A 15804-nucleotide genomic window follows, 5' to 3' on the forward strand; every position below is an offset into this window, starting at 1 on the left:
CTTAAAAGGAAAATACACAAACAACAATAATACTGCATTAGTGGGCCATGATGGCTCAGCAGGCAGAGCTCTCACCTGCCATGCAAGAGACCCGGGTTTGATTCCCGGTGCCTGCCCATGCAAAACAACAAAAAAAATAATAATAATAAAATACTGCATTCGTGGCTTATTTTGCCTGTGACTCCGTAAAACAGTTCAATTTTATAAAACAAAAATCACAAGTAGGTTTGTCATTTTATTTATTTTAGAAAAACTCTTCACGAACACTTTCCTTGTTAACACTTTCATTGGGTATCATATATATACATTCAGTTTAAAGAACGATAATTAAACCCACATCTAACTGCCCATCACCCAGTTTAAGAAATAGTTTTATTTAATAGTAAATATTAAATTGTAAATTAATATCTTTTTCTCTTAAGATTTCATATTTTGCCTTATGGTATTGAGTAATTTTTTATCGTATTTTCTTCTTTACTCCCTTCTTACATTATTTTATGTAAAAAAAGGGTTGAAAAACAATTACTTCCTCAAATCTCTTTTTTTTTTTTTTTTTTGCACGGGCAGGCAGGCACTGGGAACCAAACCCAGGTCTCCAGCATAGTAGAAGAGAAGTCTGCCTGCTGAGCCAACGTGGCCCACCCCCTCAAATACTTTTTTTAATGCTAAAAAATGGGAGTAAAAATTGGGAGTGAATACAATTTCATTCCTGAGGATATACCCCAAAGAACTGAAAACAGGGATTCAAACAGATTCTTGTATGTCAATGCTCAAAGCAGCATTATCCACAATCGTCAGAAGATGGAAACAATGCAAGTATCCATCAGTAGATGAATGGGCAAGCAAAATGCAGTACAGGCATAAAATGGAATATGACTCAGCCTAAATAGGAAGTTCTGAAACATATTTCAACATGGATGAACCTTGAAAGCATTATTGAAACAAGCCTAATACAAAAAAAAAAATAATCTCATGATTCCACTTATATGAAATATCTAGAATAAGCAAATCACCGAGAGAGAAAGGAGCTTAAAGGTTGCCAGGGTCTGGGGGAGGGGTGGATGGAGAGTTACTACTGAGTGGGTACAGAGCTTCGGTTTGGGGAGATGAAGAAGTTTTGGTAATGGATGGTGCTGATGGTGGTGCAATGCTGTGAATGCGATTAATGCTGCCAAACTGTACACTTGAAAATGGTTAAATTGGCAATTTTTATGTTCATGTGGTACCACAAAAAAAAATTCTAAATATTACCCACACATTTTAAATGTCACCACTCACTATGCAACTTTAAGAAAATTACCTCACCACTGGGAACCTCAGGCTCCTCCTCTGTAAACCAAGATGACAAGGCCTCCTTCTGGGGGCCGTTGTGAGGATGGGAATAGCACAGGCACCAACCAAGTAGTGCCGATATTAGAGCACAACTTCTTGACTTAGAAGTCACTAGAATTTGGTGGTTCTTCTTATTTCACGAGAGGCCTTTGACTGACAAAGCTCTGCCCCTCACTATTACCTCGACCCAGCGGAAGGCAGAGTGGAGGTCAGTATACCCATTTCACAGATGAAGGCATGGTCTTGGTGAATGAAACAGTTCCCTCCAGTGAGTGGCTGCCAGAAATATACTTTAAAGCCAATCCCTCTAAACCCTGATCTGGTGATTTTGGAATGCATTGTTAATTTTAAAAAATAATAATAATGACTCTCGTCGTTATCTAATTGTGCACAATTAGAATGGATGTCTTTAACTTTCTCTTAAACTTCTGGTACAATGTTCCACTTTCCCCTCACAGCTGTGCAGGTGACAAATGAAGGGAATTAGCGAGCTGCATTTTGAGCCTCTTCATTTTCCTCCGTTCTTTTGCACTTTCCTTTCGACTCATGTCTTTAGGGGCAAGCTACGTCCTCATGTGATCACAGCTGTGAAGCCAACTACCTTTTAATTACCACACTATAAAAATCATGCCTCCTCATGTCAATTTAGCACCTCTAATTAGTCCATAGGTGGAATTCACATCTACGAAGGGGAAAACAGGGTTGATTCTCGCAGGGGAGAACAGGCAGCATTTCTGTTTGCTGGGCCCCTGCCTGCTCCCAACTCTACAGGACCAGCTCCTACTTACCCACCCAGACCCACTCATAGCTCACCTCCTCCAGGAAGCCTTCCCTGCCCTCCTTTAGTTCCCCCAACACATTCTTCCCTGTGGTTGTGGGGCACTGAGATGTGAACGGAGGCCCATTTCCCTGACTGGTCTTGGAGCTCCGGGGGACTTCCTCTCCATAGCCCTAGGGCTGCTGTGCCAAAGAACCACACATATGGTCCTCCAAAAGGAACTCTCTCATGTCAATTAAATTAAGTCACAACATAAATTTAAACAATGTAGAATGAACTAGAGTTTTATTTGGGCACTGGACAGTATTAGAAGTACCAAAAAGAGAGGGTAGATGGGGTGTCCAAATGAGAGAGAGAGAGACAACTGTAGAAGTGGAAATGGCTAAGAATTAGGATTGTCTGATTTAGTAATAACAGGCACATACTTGTACCAAAAAAATTCTTAGTGGCTTATCTAAAATTCTAATTTAACTAGGCATTTTGTATTTTATCTGGTCACCCTAAGGAACCTTAACCTTAACCCAAGCCAGGGAAGATAAACAATCTGGAGCCTATGTGTCATCACCAATGGGCTGAGAAAAATGGGTTAAGCAGGAAAGATCATGTGGTGATCAATTAGTTATGTCTACACTGAGCACAGTAGGGAAAACAATGGTTTTCCCATTTCCCAAGCACTATCGATTTATCTGCCATCTTGGGCTGGTCCTACTCCTCAATTTACAGGCTGAGGATCAGAGAGGAGAAGAGATTGGCCAAAGCTCACACTCCAAGGCCATAGCTGGGTGAGGGCTAAATCCATTTTCTGCTCCCTGCAGGCTGAGCCCTGGAGAAGAATTCTTGGATTCTTCTTGGAATCCCTGGAAGAACAGGATGCTCCCAATGGCCATTATTCCAGAATTTCAGACTCTCAACAAACACAACTACCCACAGCCTCAGCCAGAGTGCACACAGCCAGGCTAAGTCTCCTCCTGCTCCAATTCTCATCACCACAACTCTGAATACCATAAAAGATGTAAAACAAAATCTGTTTACACTGAAAGTCTGTTGAAAATGTCACGTGACAGTCCAAAGGCCATGTTTCAGAGCCACGGCACTGTTTAATATAAATATCTCGGGGGCCCTTGGTGATGCACATTCACTTGTGGCTCTTGATAAGAACTAGAAATAAGTATCACGTTTTACCACCAAGCAGGTATTTCAATTACTGTTTCTAGAACTGGGCAGGATCGTACAGATCTTGGTTTTGTTTCTGTTTTTCCCTTAATCTTTCTGTTGTCACCTCCTCTCTCTGGATTTCAGGTTCCTTATGGATAAAATAAGGAGACTGCACTGTATGGCTTTTGATTTGAGCTCTAAGACGGCATGATTTTGTATTTCTATACTTCATTTATAAACCGAGGAGGAATTCTTTTGGCTTAAAGGCGAGAAACTGGAAGTTGCTGGACTAGTGACAACAGTGCCAGAGGGTTCTGAACTGGCCTCGTTCACAAAGAGATTCATTCAGTCTAATTGTTTTATGTCTCCATTTAGACATCAGCCTTTTACTTTCTGCTCTTCTTAATCAAGTTCACTCATTAGTTTTCTCATTCATTCAACAGGGATTTATTTTCTAGAAGACTTACAGATGTCTCTATTCTTTGACCCAGAATCCAGTTTCTAGGAATTTACATGGCACAAACATATCATTTGGCTCTGTGTATTCCCAAAGACTGGGACCAACCCAAAATGTCCATCAAGAAGGGACTGGCTGCACGAGCAGTGAGACAGCCACATGGTGACCTGCTATGCAGCTGTCAAAAGAATGAAGGGCGTCTTTATTTAGGATGAAACGGTGAGCTCCAGGAAAATTAAGTGAAAAAAAAAATGGTGCAAAACAGTGTATGTAAGATGCTCCCTTTTGCATAAAAGAAAAAGAAGGAAGAATGCATATGCACACACTTGCTCATACGCTCGATAAGAAACACTGGATGGATAAATAAAAATGCAAATAAAAATATAATGGGTGGTGTGAAAGAGGATGGAGGAAACTTGAAGAGTGCTCAGAATTCTCCAACTGTCCTTGTTGGGTACTCCAACTGTGGGATCATATAAAGTTCATATATTTAAAAAATAAAATTAATCAACAAGAAAAAATATCAATCCCTAAAAACCAAAAACAGACTTAAACAAAGGACCCTCAGAGTTAGATCAAGCCGCTAACATAATCACATGGAGAAAAATCTGTAAGGAGACTTTTGGACACATCATTACTCTCCATCTAAGAGGGGGGACATATTGTGACATAAACACAGACACACACAAACATTCACAGCTCTTACTGCAAAGATAGTCAAGGCTACCAAAAATGGAAAGCATAGTACAATGAACACACATACTCCTCTAGTTAGTCATCATTTTCCACAAGTGCTTTCCATTTTTTGTTTTTGAACCATCTGAAATGAAGACATCAGGATACTTTACACCTGAACAGTACAAAATGCATCTCCTAAAAATAAATGCATGTTTGTATAGCATTCTGATGTCACTATCACACTTACAAAAAGGAACGATAATTCAATATCAACACATGTATAGTCCATCCTCAAATTTCTTCAATTTCACTAAAATGCCCTTCATATTTTTAAAATTCAGGGTCATGCATTTGATCACGAGATGTCCTGTTGAATCTAGAACAGTCCTCTGCCCTTTTGCAGTTCCTGTTGGTTTTTAGGACAGACTTTTTTGCAGACCCCAGGCCAGATGGTTTGTGCAACATCTTATAAGTGTCTGATTGTCTCCTCGTAGTCAGATGAAAGCTTAAGCATTTTTGTTCGGAACTTTAAAATTCTATTTTCTAGCTACGTCCACTGAAAACTCCTAGCAACAGGGAAGCCCCACTGCAGCGAGCATACCTAGCACCCAGATCTTGGGGGGCTAAAGAGGGTCCCCACCTGGCTTAACCCAGGCTCCTGAGGGAACTGCCTGGTTCCCAGCATAGGGCAGGGAAAATACGAAGTGTTAGTAGGAGAGGAGGGTGGGGAGAGGAGGAGGGAGAGAAAGGGTCCTAAAAGGGAAGACTTCTGTAGAGAAGAAAACCAGCCTAAATGCAGCAGGACTAACAGAGTTAGGAAATGCCCAGTTTGCCACCTCAGTGTAATAACTGAGCCAGACGAGGCTCGGCAATGGATACCGAAACCGCGGGGTAGGCAACTGCAAGGACACAGGAGATTCGCACGGTCCCCACCGTCTCACCCCACAGATTCCTTCCTAACAACAGACGAGAAAAGGAATCTGGACAATAAATCTGGTGGATGTCACCTGAACCAAGTAATCACACCCGGTGTCATCAATAACGGTTCAAACTGACATCACAGGCTCCTGGCATGAGGCACCGGGAAAAAAGTAACATTCAAAAGGTGGCATTCTTGCTGTCACTGTTTTGCTGGACTCTAATCGGGGGAAAACAACCAAACACATCCAGATTGCATGACATTACGAAACATCTGGCTTGGGCTTTTTAAAAAAGGTCAATGTCATGAAAGACAAAAAAAAAAAAAAAAGGTAGGAGTATTGCTCCAGATTATCAAAGACTAAAGACATGAGAGCAAGAGAAGTGCTGCCCCGTGATTACCCTCCCCAAATAAACAGCAGTCAGGACACCCGGGGGACCACTGAGGAAATGTGAATATGGAGCATATATTAGGTAGTATTATATCTGTTAAATTTTTGGGAATGTGATAATTATTTATGGTTATGCAAGAGAATACTGTTGTTCTTAGGAGATTCATGCTAATGAATCTGGTGGTGAAAATAATTATGTCTCTAAACAATCGGGTGGTTCAGCCAAAAATAAGTGTGTGTATGTTGCGTGCGTGTAAGACAGAGAAAGCAAATACGACAACCTATAAACAAGCAGTGAATCCAGGTGAGGGATCTACAATGTTCATTGCACTTTCTTTTAACATTTTTGTTTTGCAGATTTGAAAATTTTCAAAATAAAAAGTTGGAAGAAAAGTTGGGGGGGAGGTAGGACTGGCAATAGAGGAACAGAAATATTGTCTGCATTAGAAATAATGTCTGCAAGTAAGTGGGATGCAGTATGCTGAATATATTCTGAAAATCTTTGGATTCTACTTACATAAAAGAGGGAGACTTGGTTGAGAGAGAGAAAAGACGAGACAAAACCAATGCAGAGTTTATGTTCACTATTGAAGTTAAGCTGGTATCAAAGCAAACAAGATTGTTATGGATTTACGATGTTACATTTCAGCCCTGTGGTAGCAGAGTTCTCGCCTGCCAAGCCAGAGACCTGGGTTTGATTCCCGGTGCTTGCCCGTGCAAAAAAAAATAATAAAATAAATAAATATAATAAGCCCTGTGGTAGCCACAAAGTAAATATCAGAGAATATGCAAACTCATAGAGAGGGAGAGTAGAGTACAGGTTGGGGGGAATCCAGAGTTAATGCAAAATGAGTGGCAAGTTTCTGTTTGGGGTGTTGGAAAGGGTCAGTCACGGAGGGCGGTGAGGGCACTGCAACCCGGTGAATGTGCTAAATCCCACTGAGCGGTGTGCCTGGGAGGGGCTGGGATGGGAAGATGTGTATTGTATCTGCGTTTCAAAGATTTTACAATTTTTGAAAGAAAAAGAATTTACAATTTCTAAGAATTTACAATTCCTTAGAAAGAGAAACTAAGGAGATAATGAATTAAATGCATTGCATGATATTGGATGGGATCTGGGAACGGAGAAAAAAAGGCTCAAAAGGACATTACTGGGACATAGGGAAAAACTGTAATTAGAATGTAAACTTTATGTCAATGTTAAATTTCTTGAATTTGATAACACACTTAAGGTGACTGCATAAGTGAATATCCTTATCCATGGGGAATGTACATTGAAGTACACGGAAGCATGATGTGTGCAACTTGCTCTTAAATGTTTGTAAGGCAGGTAGGTAGATGACTGATGGATGGATAGATGGATGGATGGGTGGGTGGATGGGTGGGTGAGTAGATGGATGGATGGATGGATGGATGGATGGATGGATGGGTAGATGGATGGGTGAGTAGATGGATGGATGGATGGATGGGTGGGTGGATGGGTGGGTGAGTAGATAGATGGATGGGTAGATGGGTGGGTGAGCAGATGGATGGACAGAGGGGTGGAGGGAGGAACTGAGGGAGGGAGGGATATAGGGATATATGGATGGAGGAAGAGATGATGGAAGGATGGAATGGTGAGGCAAGGGGGACAAAATATTAAGGTTGGTGGATCTGGGTGTCTGGGGTAATATGTTGGAGTTCTATATTGGATTATTATTTTTGCCACTCTTCTGTAAGTTTGAAATTATTTAAAAATAAAAAGTTAAAACAAAATCAAAAATAAAATTAAAAACAACAGACTCCTGGAGGATCTCCTAGCTTCCAAGTCATGCACTGGACTCTAGAACTCCAGTTGCAAACGAGACAGAGGCTGTCCCCACAGCTAGGGACAGGAGAGCTGGAGAGGGGACAAGGAATTAAGCATGCAATGATGCTGGGGGGCTGGGGAAACCAGGCACTGTGGATGTGTCTGTTGGAGGCAGTGATCTGGCTAGGCGTGGTCAGGGCAGGCTTCCTGGAAGAAGCAGCAGGAACTGGGTGCAAGCTGCTTTCCGCGGACTGGCGGGTTGGGCCAGAGATGCTTTGCTGCGCCCAGGGTTCTAGGAGTATCCGAAGCCCCCAAGGATGGGAAGGAACCCATTTCCTGATATGTGCAAAGCCAGCAGGCCATCTCAGGGGCAGCCAATGTCATGTAATAGTCTTTGTGAGAACTTGTCTTGGTCTGCCAGCGCTGGGTGGCTGAAACAACTGGAATTTATTATCTCACAGTTTGGGAGGCTAGAGGACCAAAATCAAGGCGTCAGCAGGGCCATGCTTTCTCTACAGCCCGCATGGTGGCTTGCTGGCAGCCCATAACTCAGTCGTCTGCCTCTGTCCCACGGCCGTCTGTCTCCCTGTGTGCCACCCCTGCCTGGGGCCACTTTCCCTGTCTATAAGGTCTCCGGTCATAGCGGACAGAGGCTACCCTGGTTCTGGTTGGCTTCATCTTGGCTACACATCTCCAAAGGTCATTTCCACGCGTGGGTTCCCACCCACAGGCCCGGGCTTGGGACCTCGCACTTTTGTAGGGGACAGGATCCCATCCACAGCAGACCTTGAGGGAAATCTGAGAAAATGCTGCTGCTCCGTAGCCAACCTAGGAGAGCTTTCCTCGGGTAAGCCCCTCCCACCGCACGAGTCTCAATCTCCACATCATGGAAATAATAAATTATTTAATCTTCTCAGTAAAGAGAGTCAAAGCAAAGGCCTTCTGTATAATTCAAAATGAAAGTAGGCCATGCTCTTAAAAAAAAAAAAAAAAAAAACTCAGCTCATTCATTTCAAAACCACCCGGAGTAGGACTCTAAGTACTCTATGTGCTTGAAATACTCAGCATAACTATTGATTTTCACCAACAACCAGCCCATCCATTTTCTGAGTTCAAAGGGACCATTTATTTTTCATACACAGCAAGCTACCGGACGAGTAATAAGTTGGAGAGTAGTCTGCGGACGTGTGTGCGGGCCAAAGGTGCTTTACAGGGAGAACCCAGCCCTGCGTGGAGAGGACAGACAGGAAGCCCCGGGCCCAGGCAGGCCTGGCGGGGGTGGGGGGTGGGTGGGTCTGAGCTTCCCTGGCCCCCATCCCACTCCCAGAGGCCTGGCCCTGCACCCAGGAGGAAGTCGGTCGGGCCAAGTGCTGCTCTGTGAACTGTATTCCCCTCTTCCTGCACACAGGCTTGGGGAGAAAAGATTTCTGCTCCCCTGTCCCCGCCTGCTGGGAGGTTTGCACGAGATGGCAGTGCCATGCAGCGGTCCTGGGCGTGTGAGCGCTGGTAGCTTTTAGGACAGACAATCACTTGGCAAGATCCTCAAACCCTCTGTGCCTCAATTCCCTCACCTGTAAAATGAGGATGAGAGTGTCCACCTGCTGAGGTTGGCTGGGCAGTGAGTGAGTTAATTTAGGCACACTATTTAGGTACACGGCCAGGAACATTTAGCAGGTCACCAGGTGCATCCACTCAAATCTCTGAGCACTTGAGTGCTCAGATAGTTCTTGCCCCGAAAGAGGTCACAATTTGGAGGGCAGGATCAAAACCTCAGCAGAGAACTGCAACACACTGAAGAAAGCGCAAAGGGAAAGCAAGTGAGGAAAATGCACAGAAAATCTGCGTGGGTACCTCGCCCTGCTGGGGAACAGGTAGGGGAAGATTAGGGAGGCTTCCTGGAGGAGGTAACACTTGAACTAAATATCAGAAAACCCAGATGACTCAGTCAGGTGAAGAGGGCAAGGAGGGAGGATATTCCAGTGGCGGGAGCAGCCTGGGCAGCAGGTCTGGAGGTGCAGAGAGCAGGCTCTCTCCCTTGGCACAGGGAGAAAGGATACAGGGGGAGGCTAAGAGAAATGCTGGTGCAGTCGCTCTGCCCCCCTCCCCACCTGTGCGACTTTACGCAGGCTGCTTACCCTCTCTGGGCCTCACCTCCCTCACCTGTAGGAGAGAGGCGCTCTCTACCTTGCAGAACTCTGCTGGACATGGAGGGATGTACAGGTAAGGATTCAGCCAAGGTGGGAGGCTGCCACACTATATTCCACACAGAGTTACAGGCAAAAATGGCCCTGGCTAGTGACTACCTACTTCCAAGACACAGCTGACATATGGCACAGGAAGGGGAGGGGTATCAGGCCCCTGGAGCCTGGACCCCAGACCCAGGGAAATCACATGCAGGTTCCAAGAGGGCAGTCACAGGGGAGAAGGACCAGCACTATTGAGATGGTCATGGCCCATCAACTGGCCCAACCGTCTTCCTTTATGATAGGAATGAAAGCCCAGAGAAGGCAAGAGATGTGCCTGAGGCCACACAGCAGGTCCCAGAGACCTGACCCTTGATCACCCCAGGACCCGCCTCTACCTGGAGAGGTAGACCAGGAGGCCACTGCCTCGGTCCTTGAGGGGGAGTTCCCAGGAGGGAGAAGAGGGTCCAAGCCTGGTGGGGGGAAGTGCGCAGGGCACCTCAGCTCGTCCTCATTGCTCCCCACGGGTTAGCGCGATGCCACCACCACCTCACCCTCAGAGAGGCTTAGTGACCTGCCCACAGTCAGCAGCTAACAGATTCTGGGGCCTGGAAGTGAACCTGGTCCATCTGACCCCAAGCCCTCATACCCGGGGCTGTCGGTATTCAAGCTGACCAAGTGTGGTGACCTCTAGGGCCTCAGTTTCCCCATCTATACAAGTCACACACCAGGTTATCAAATGAGACACAGGACTGGGCAATCTGCACAGCGCCGTAACAAAAACCCGGCGCTTTCTTCCTGGACGCCCCCCCACCCTCTTCCGGGTGAGACTCATTACAGTCCTGGGAGGGGACAGGGCAGGGCCCTCCTCGCCACGTGCCACATGGTACCAGGGGGACACGGCAAGTGTGGGGCCAACAGGTGGTCCAGGATCAGGACCCAGGCCCTTGCGCTTCGAGCTCAGCGCCCCGTCCTTTGCTCCTCATGTGGGGCCAGAGGTCCCTTCTGCGTGGTCCTGGCTGATGTGGGCTCGGGGGTCTCCAGGCTGAGACTCTGGGTCTGCATGTCTGGCGGCGGCCAGAGCAGGACACGCTCCGCAGAAGGGCTGGACAACGAGTCCTGGCGGTCCATGTGGGAGGGCGCTGATGGCCAGAAGCAGCTAGAACACGGCGCACCTGCATTTCATCCCGGCACCCTCAAAGGGGCTCTTGGGGCTGCCGCAGCAGACTTTTCCCTCATCCAGCTCCAGGGTCTGAGCACAGCCCTCAAAACCCTTCTACTCCCCGCGGACGCACCTGGCCTCCCTCCAGAGGCCCCAGGTTAACTTGGGGTGGAGGCACCTGAGATCGCTGCCTCTCCTGTGCCCACGGGTCACCCGGTGGCTTGGTAAGATGCAGATTCGGGTCAGCAGGGCAGGGTAGGAGCTGAGCTTGCGCATCCCTGACACCTACCCTCCCAGGGGATACTGAGGTTCAGGCCTTGGACCCCATGGCTTTAGGGGTTCTCTGGGTGGTAAGAAACATCCAGTGCATTTGCTGAAATTCAGCTTTCCCAGGCTCTTTCCCTGGAAATGCTGCTCAGGGGACCTGGGAGAATCCAACCTGTAAGTACACGCTAGGACCCCTCCTGGACTCTGCCCAACAAAGGTTTCCTATCATCAGGTTTGTCTGGGAAACACAGTCTAGCCCACCGCCTTCATCTGGTGCCTGAATTCCTCTTTAGAATCCCCTGCTGGGTAAGCTGCTCTGTCTCACCTGAGGCTGGCTCGTCAGGCTAAGCGGTGGCTTTCACCTGACAGCCACCAGAGGCACCTGGGCCGCTGACAAGGAGGCGGTTCCATAAGCAGCCTGGGCCCGGTGATGGTGACCAACTTGTCCCGCTTTCTCAGGACCTTCCTGGCTTCAAAACTGAAAGTCCCCTCTGGGAAATTCTCCATCCCAGGCAAAGCGGGACGGCTGGTCACCTGCAGCCTGGTGGGCTTTGTATTTTCCTAAGTTCCCGGTGATTCTGATGACACCTGCCAAAATTTTGAGAACCACTTAGGAAGTCCATTTCAAGAGCTCTTTATTTGAGGAATAACAACATTTCAAAGCTAACATTAATATTGCATGCCGCAGGGTGCCTGCCACCCCTCCCTGCCACCTCACCCTTCACTTGGTGGTGTCAGCCCCGGTTTACCTTGGTTTCCCCCTGATGGAATGAGTTTTTCAATTCCCTCTTTCCATTCTTTCCAGGCAACTGGGAAGCACGTGTGGCTGCGCCTCTTGCTAGCAGCATCAGCTGCGCCGTAAGTGGCGTGAGTGATTTATTTATTTAGAATGAATTATTAACACCCGCACACTTCCAGAAAGAGGTTGAGGTGGCTTTCGGGGAAAGTCGCATACACAATGAGCCACTGGAATTGCCCACTGGGAACAGATATTACTCGAGATACTAAGGACTTGAATTAAAAATGGGGGTCAGAACCTTGAATTGAATCTTTTACCAGATCGACAGTAAAGATAGGCATTGGGTCCTGGGCAGAAATAAATTGAGAACCAGTGCAGCCTGTCCCTCTTCCGGCTGCCGCTCCTTCGGCAAAAACCCAACCAAAAAACAGCCCGGGTGCCCCGACAGCCTCGCCTGCAGGTCTCTGTTTTAATTTTACTGTTCAGAATCGCCTTCCTGGCCTGGGAAAGTTAGTTTCACGCACACAGCCCTGAGTCCGGAGACCAAAGGGGCCCTAGGAATGTCCAAGGCTCCCTGGCAGGGCTGGCTGGTCTACCAGATGGCTAAAGCAGCGGTGATGGTAGCAGTACCCCTCACCGTCCCTGCCAAATCTGGGCTCTCAGGGACCCCAGAAGAAAGGTTACGTTTCCTAAGTGAGCTCAGCAAGGCTCTGGGGGCTTGGGGATTCGCCCAAGTCCACTCTGTCGGTGAGAGACAGAGGAGGGACAGGTATCCAGGGCTTCTGAATTGCAGTCGTCCGTTCTGGCGATGGCACCAAGCTGCCCGGGTCCCGTGCCCCCCTCCTTTTGGGGCTGCGGTGCGGGCTATGTGTGGCCCTGCTCTAGGTAAAGCCTGGAACAAGGCCTTGTTGACCCAAGGAACGAATGTGTAAGGAGATGCTTGAGTTAATAAGCAAGGGAGGGAGTGAATGAAAATGAACATGAGCTAGTGAATGAATGAATGAATGAGGACAGAATCCCTCCTCACCGAAGCTCAGTGGGTACTGTAGGAGCCAGAGAAGTGGGGCCAGACACGGCGACCACATGCCTCCACCCCTTCTAGCAAGGAAGGGGGATTTGTTCATACAGAGCAGAGCCCCCCAGGCTGATGCAAACCAGTGGGGTGAACTTGAGCCCCCATCTGCACCAGGCCTGAGGGTGCTGCAGACTAATGGAAGAAGCAGAAGTGGGGTACCTGATGCACCTGTGCAGAAGGGGGTATAAAGGGGTACGGTACGTGTAAAGCACCAGGGAGCTCAAATGGGCAGCTCACTCACCAACTCACCTGGGAGAAACCAGGAAGATGCCACAGTGAGAATACTTGAAGCCAGATCTTAAAAGGCTGCACTTGGTTTTCAAGGTACCAAGGAGAAGCAAGTTCCTCCAGGCCTGGGAGGCTGCTGGGCAAGGCCGTGTCCTTGAAAAAGCACCGTGCCTGAAGCAAGTAAGACGCCCTTCCGTAGGAGAATGGATGTGCAAACTGCAGTGCTTCCACTCGATGGAATGATAAAGAGAAATGAGCTATTCAGCCACCAAAAGGCATGGAGGAACCTGAAATGCATCTTGTTGAATGAAAGAAGCTAGTCTGAAAAGGCTCTGTCCTGTTTGATTCCAACTCTGTGACATTCTGGGACAGGCAAAACCACAGAGACAGGGATGAACTCGGAGGTTGCCAGCGGTTCAGGGGAGTGGGGAGGGCTTGGTGTGAGTAGGTAGAGCACAGGGGCTTTTAGGGCAGTGTAGGATACTGCAATGGTGGTTGCATGGCCTTATGCATTTGTCAGAACCCACAGACTGTCCAGCTCAGAGAGCAAACCCTAATGTACATCACAGACTTTCGTGATTAATAATGCATCAATATCAGCTCATCCATGGTAAGAAATGGGTCCACACAAATGTAAGATGTTACTAATAGGGGAAATCGGGGGTCGTGAGGGGACATGGGAACTCTGTACTTCCTGCACCAGTTATCTGTAAACCTAAAGCTGCTCTAAAATATAGTCTATTGAAATAATACTGAAAGCAGCAGCAGAACAGCGCAGGTGAGAGCCCCCAAGGAATCCTGGGTAGCCGGAGAGTAAGGTTTGGGGCAAACGAGGCAGAAGGCGAGGCTCCACCCAGGGCTGGCTCATTTGGCCGTGGAGCCTTCCAGGAGCTCCTCTCTCCATCCCTGCTGGCCTTGGCATCTGGCCACCTGCTGTCTGCATCCCTGCTGTGCGCCAGGGACACAAAGCTGACTTCCGTAGCTGCCCCCATCACCAGGGGCACCACTGGTCCTGCCTCAAGCCAACTCTGAGACTCCTCTGACACGAGAGCCCTTCAGATGGGGTGTGCTACCTCCTACCCATCTGGATCCAGAAAAAAAGCTACCAATGACTTTTTCCCCGCCTCATACATAATGTGGCACCTGCTCCCAAAGCCAGGCTTTCCGGGGGAGTTACTGCTTCATTTGTGTAGAGTTTCCGTTTGGGGAGATGAAAAGGGTTTGGTAATGGATGGTGGCAAAGGTGGCACAACCCTGTAAAAGTAATTCATGACACCGAACTGCACACTTCAAATGGTTAAAAGGGCACATACTATGTTATATATATATTTTACTACAATACATTTTTTTAAAGCATGAATTAAAAAAAAATTTAAATGTGAAAAGCAGATTTTACTACCCTGATCATTCTAGTGACATGGCCTGGAAGGCCGGGCCAAAGTCCCCTAGCCCTGGGGGGCCCTCTCCCACCCTCTCCGCTTGGTGCACTGTGCATTCCCTTAGCATCTTTCTTAAAATAATGAATTCAGAGGTAGGGAGTTCAGGTGAGGCGAGCGAGCTGGTGGTACCTGCTGCTGCCGCCGTCATAGGCTTGTCTGCTAAATCACATCGCCCCTGTGCCCCAGAATGTGGCATCTGCAAGAACAGGCCCTGCTCAGGGACAAATTCCAGTATTTCCAAAGAATGGCCCCAACCTCTTCAGGAAAAGGTAAACAGACTCTGGTGAGTGTGGAGAGAAAGTCCTGGTTCTCCATCCCTGAGAAGAATCAGCCTTCAAAGGACAAAATTAATTTAGTTCTCAGTAGAGAACTCAAGGAGCCCCCACAAGGAGCACATTTTCTTGCCAAAAGTGTGGACAATGCCTTAAAACTTACTGAGCCACCAGAATTAGCAAAGAAAGGAGACATGGCTTGGCTAGTGGGAGGCAGGTCTGTTTATAAGGAAGCCACAAATCAGCCAGGCCAGTTTACACTGTGTGTAACAAGGATCATGCAGGAATTTTAAAGTGACACATTTTTTTCCAGAAATTGCTGTAGAGAAATACAAATTTCTCCCAGAACACCTACGTGTTCTTTCTGACGTGCAGGAGGGAAAAGGTATTAAGTACAAATTTGAAGTATAGAAGAAGAATGATGAATACGAAGATGTTTTCTGACTTAATTCGATTTGTTTCCTGCCCACCCCCCACCCAAATTACATATTTTTACATTAGGAAAAAAAGACTTCCATTAACTTTAAATCTGTAGATAATTGTTTCTAAGCATGGTATTTTTACTCTCCATTAATCTTAACTAGAAGTATCAGATAATTTACTCTCCATTAATTTTAACTAGACTGCATCCTAGGGGTCTAGGATGCTAGGGGAACGCACAGTGGGCCAAGTGGAGAGGGCGGGAGAGGGCCCCCCAGGGCTGGGGGACGTTGGCCCGGCCTTCCAGGCCATGTCACTGGAAGTAAAATCTGCTTTTCACATTTTTAATTTTTTTTAATTCATGCTTTAAAAAATGTAGTAAAATAGATACATATAACATAATATGTGCCCTTTTAGCCATTTTTAACTGTGCAATTCGGTGTCATGAATTACTTGTACAGTTTTAACTAGACTGCATCAGATATCATTTATGAAAATTTTTTTATTACAGCTGCTTTAA

The 15804-nt window shown here is 47.0% G+C and overlaps 1 protein-coding gene and 1 pseudogene across 1 annotated transcript in view; one reads left to right on the top strand and one right to left on the bottom strand.

Moving 5' to 3' along the window:
• Positions 1-15804, bottom strand: part of GABBR2 (gamma-aminobutyric acid type B receptor subunit 2) — a 399248-nt gene that overhangs the window by 245377 nt on the left and 138067 nt on the right. The gene's annotated exons all lie outside the window — the stretch shown is intronic.
• Positions 8803-15308, top strand: LOC143664938 (dihydrofolate reductase-like; annotated as a pseudogene).

Source organism: Tamandua tetradactyla, chromosome 2 (genome assembly GCF_023851605.1).
Source record: "Tamandua tetradactyla isolate mTamTet1 chromosome 2, mTamTet1.pri, whole genome shotgun sequence".
Taxonomy (NCBI): domain Eukaryota; kingdom Metazoa; phylum Chordata; class Mammalia; order Pilosa; family Myrmecophagidae; genus Tamandua; species Tamandua tetradactyla.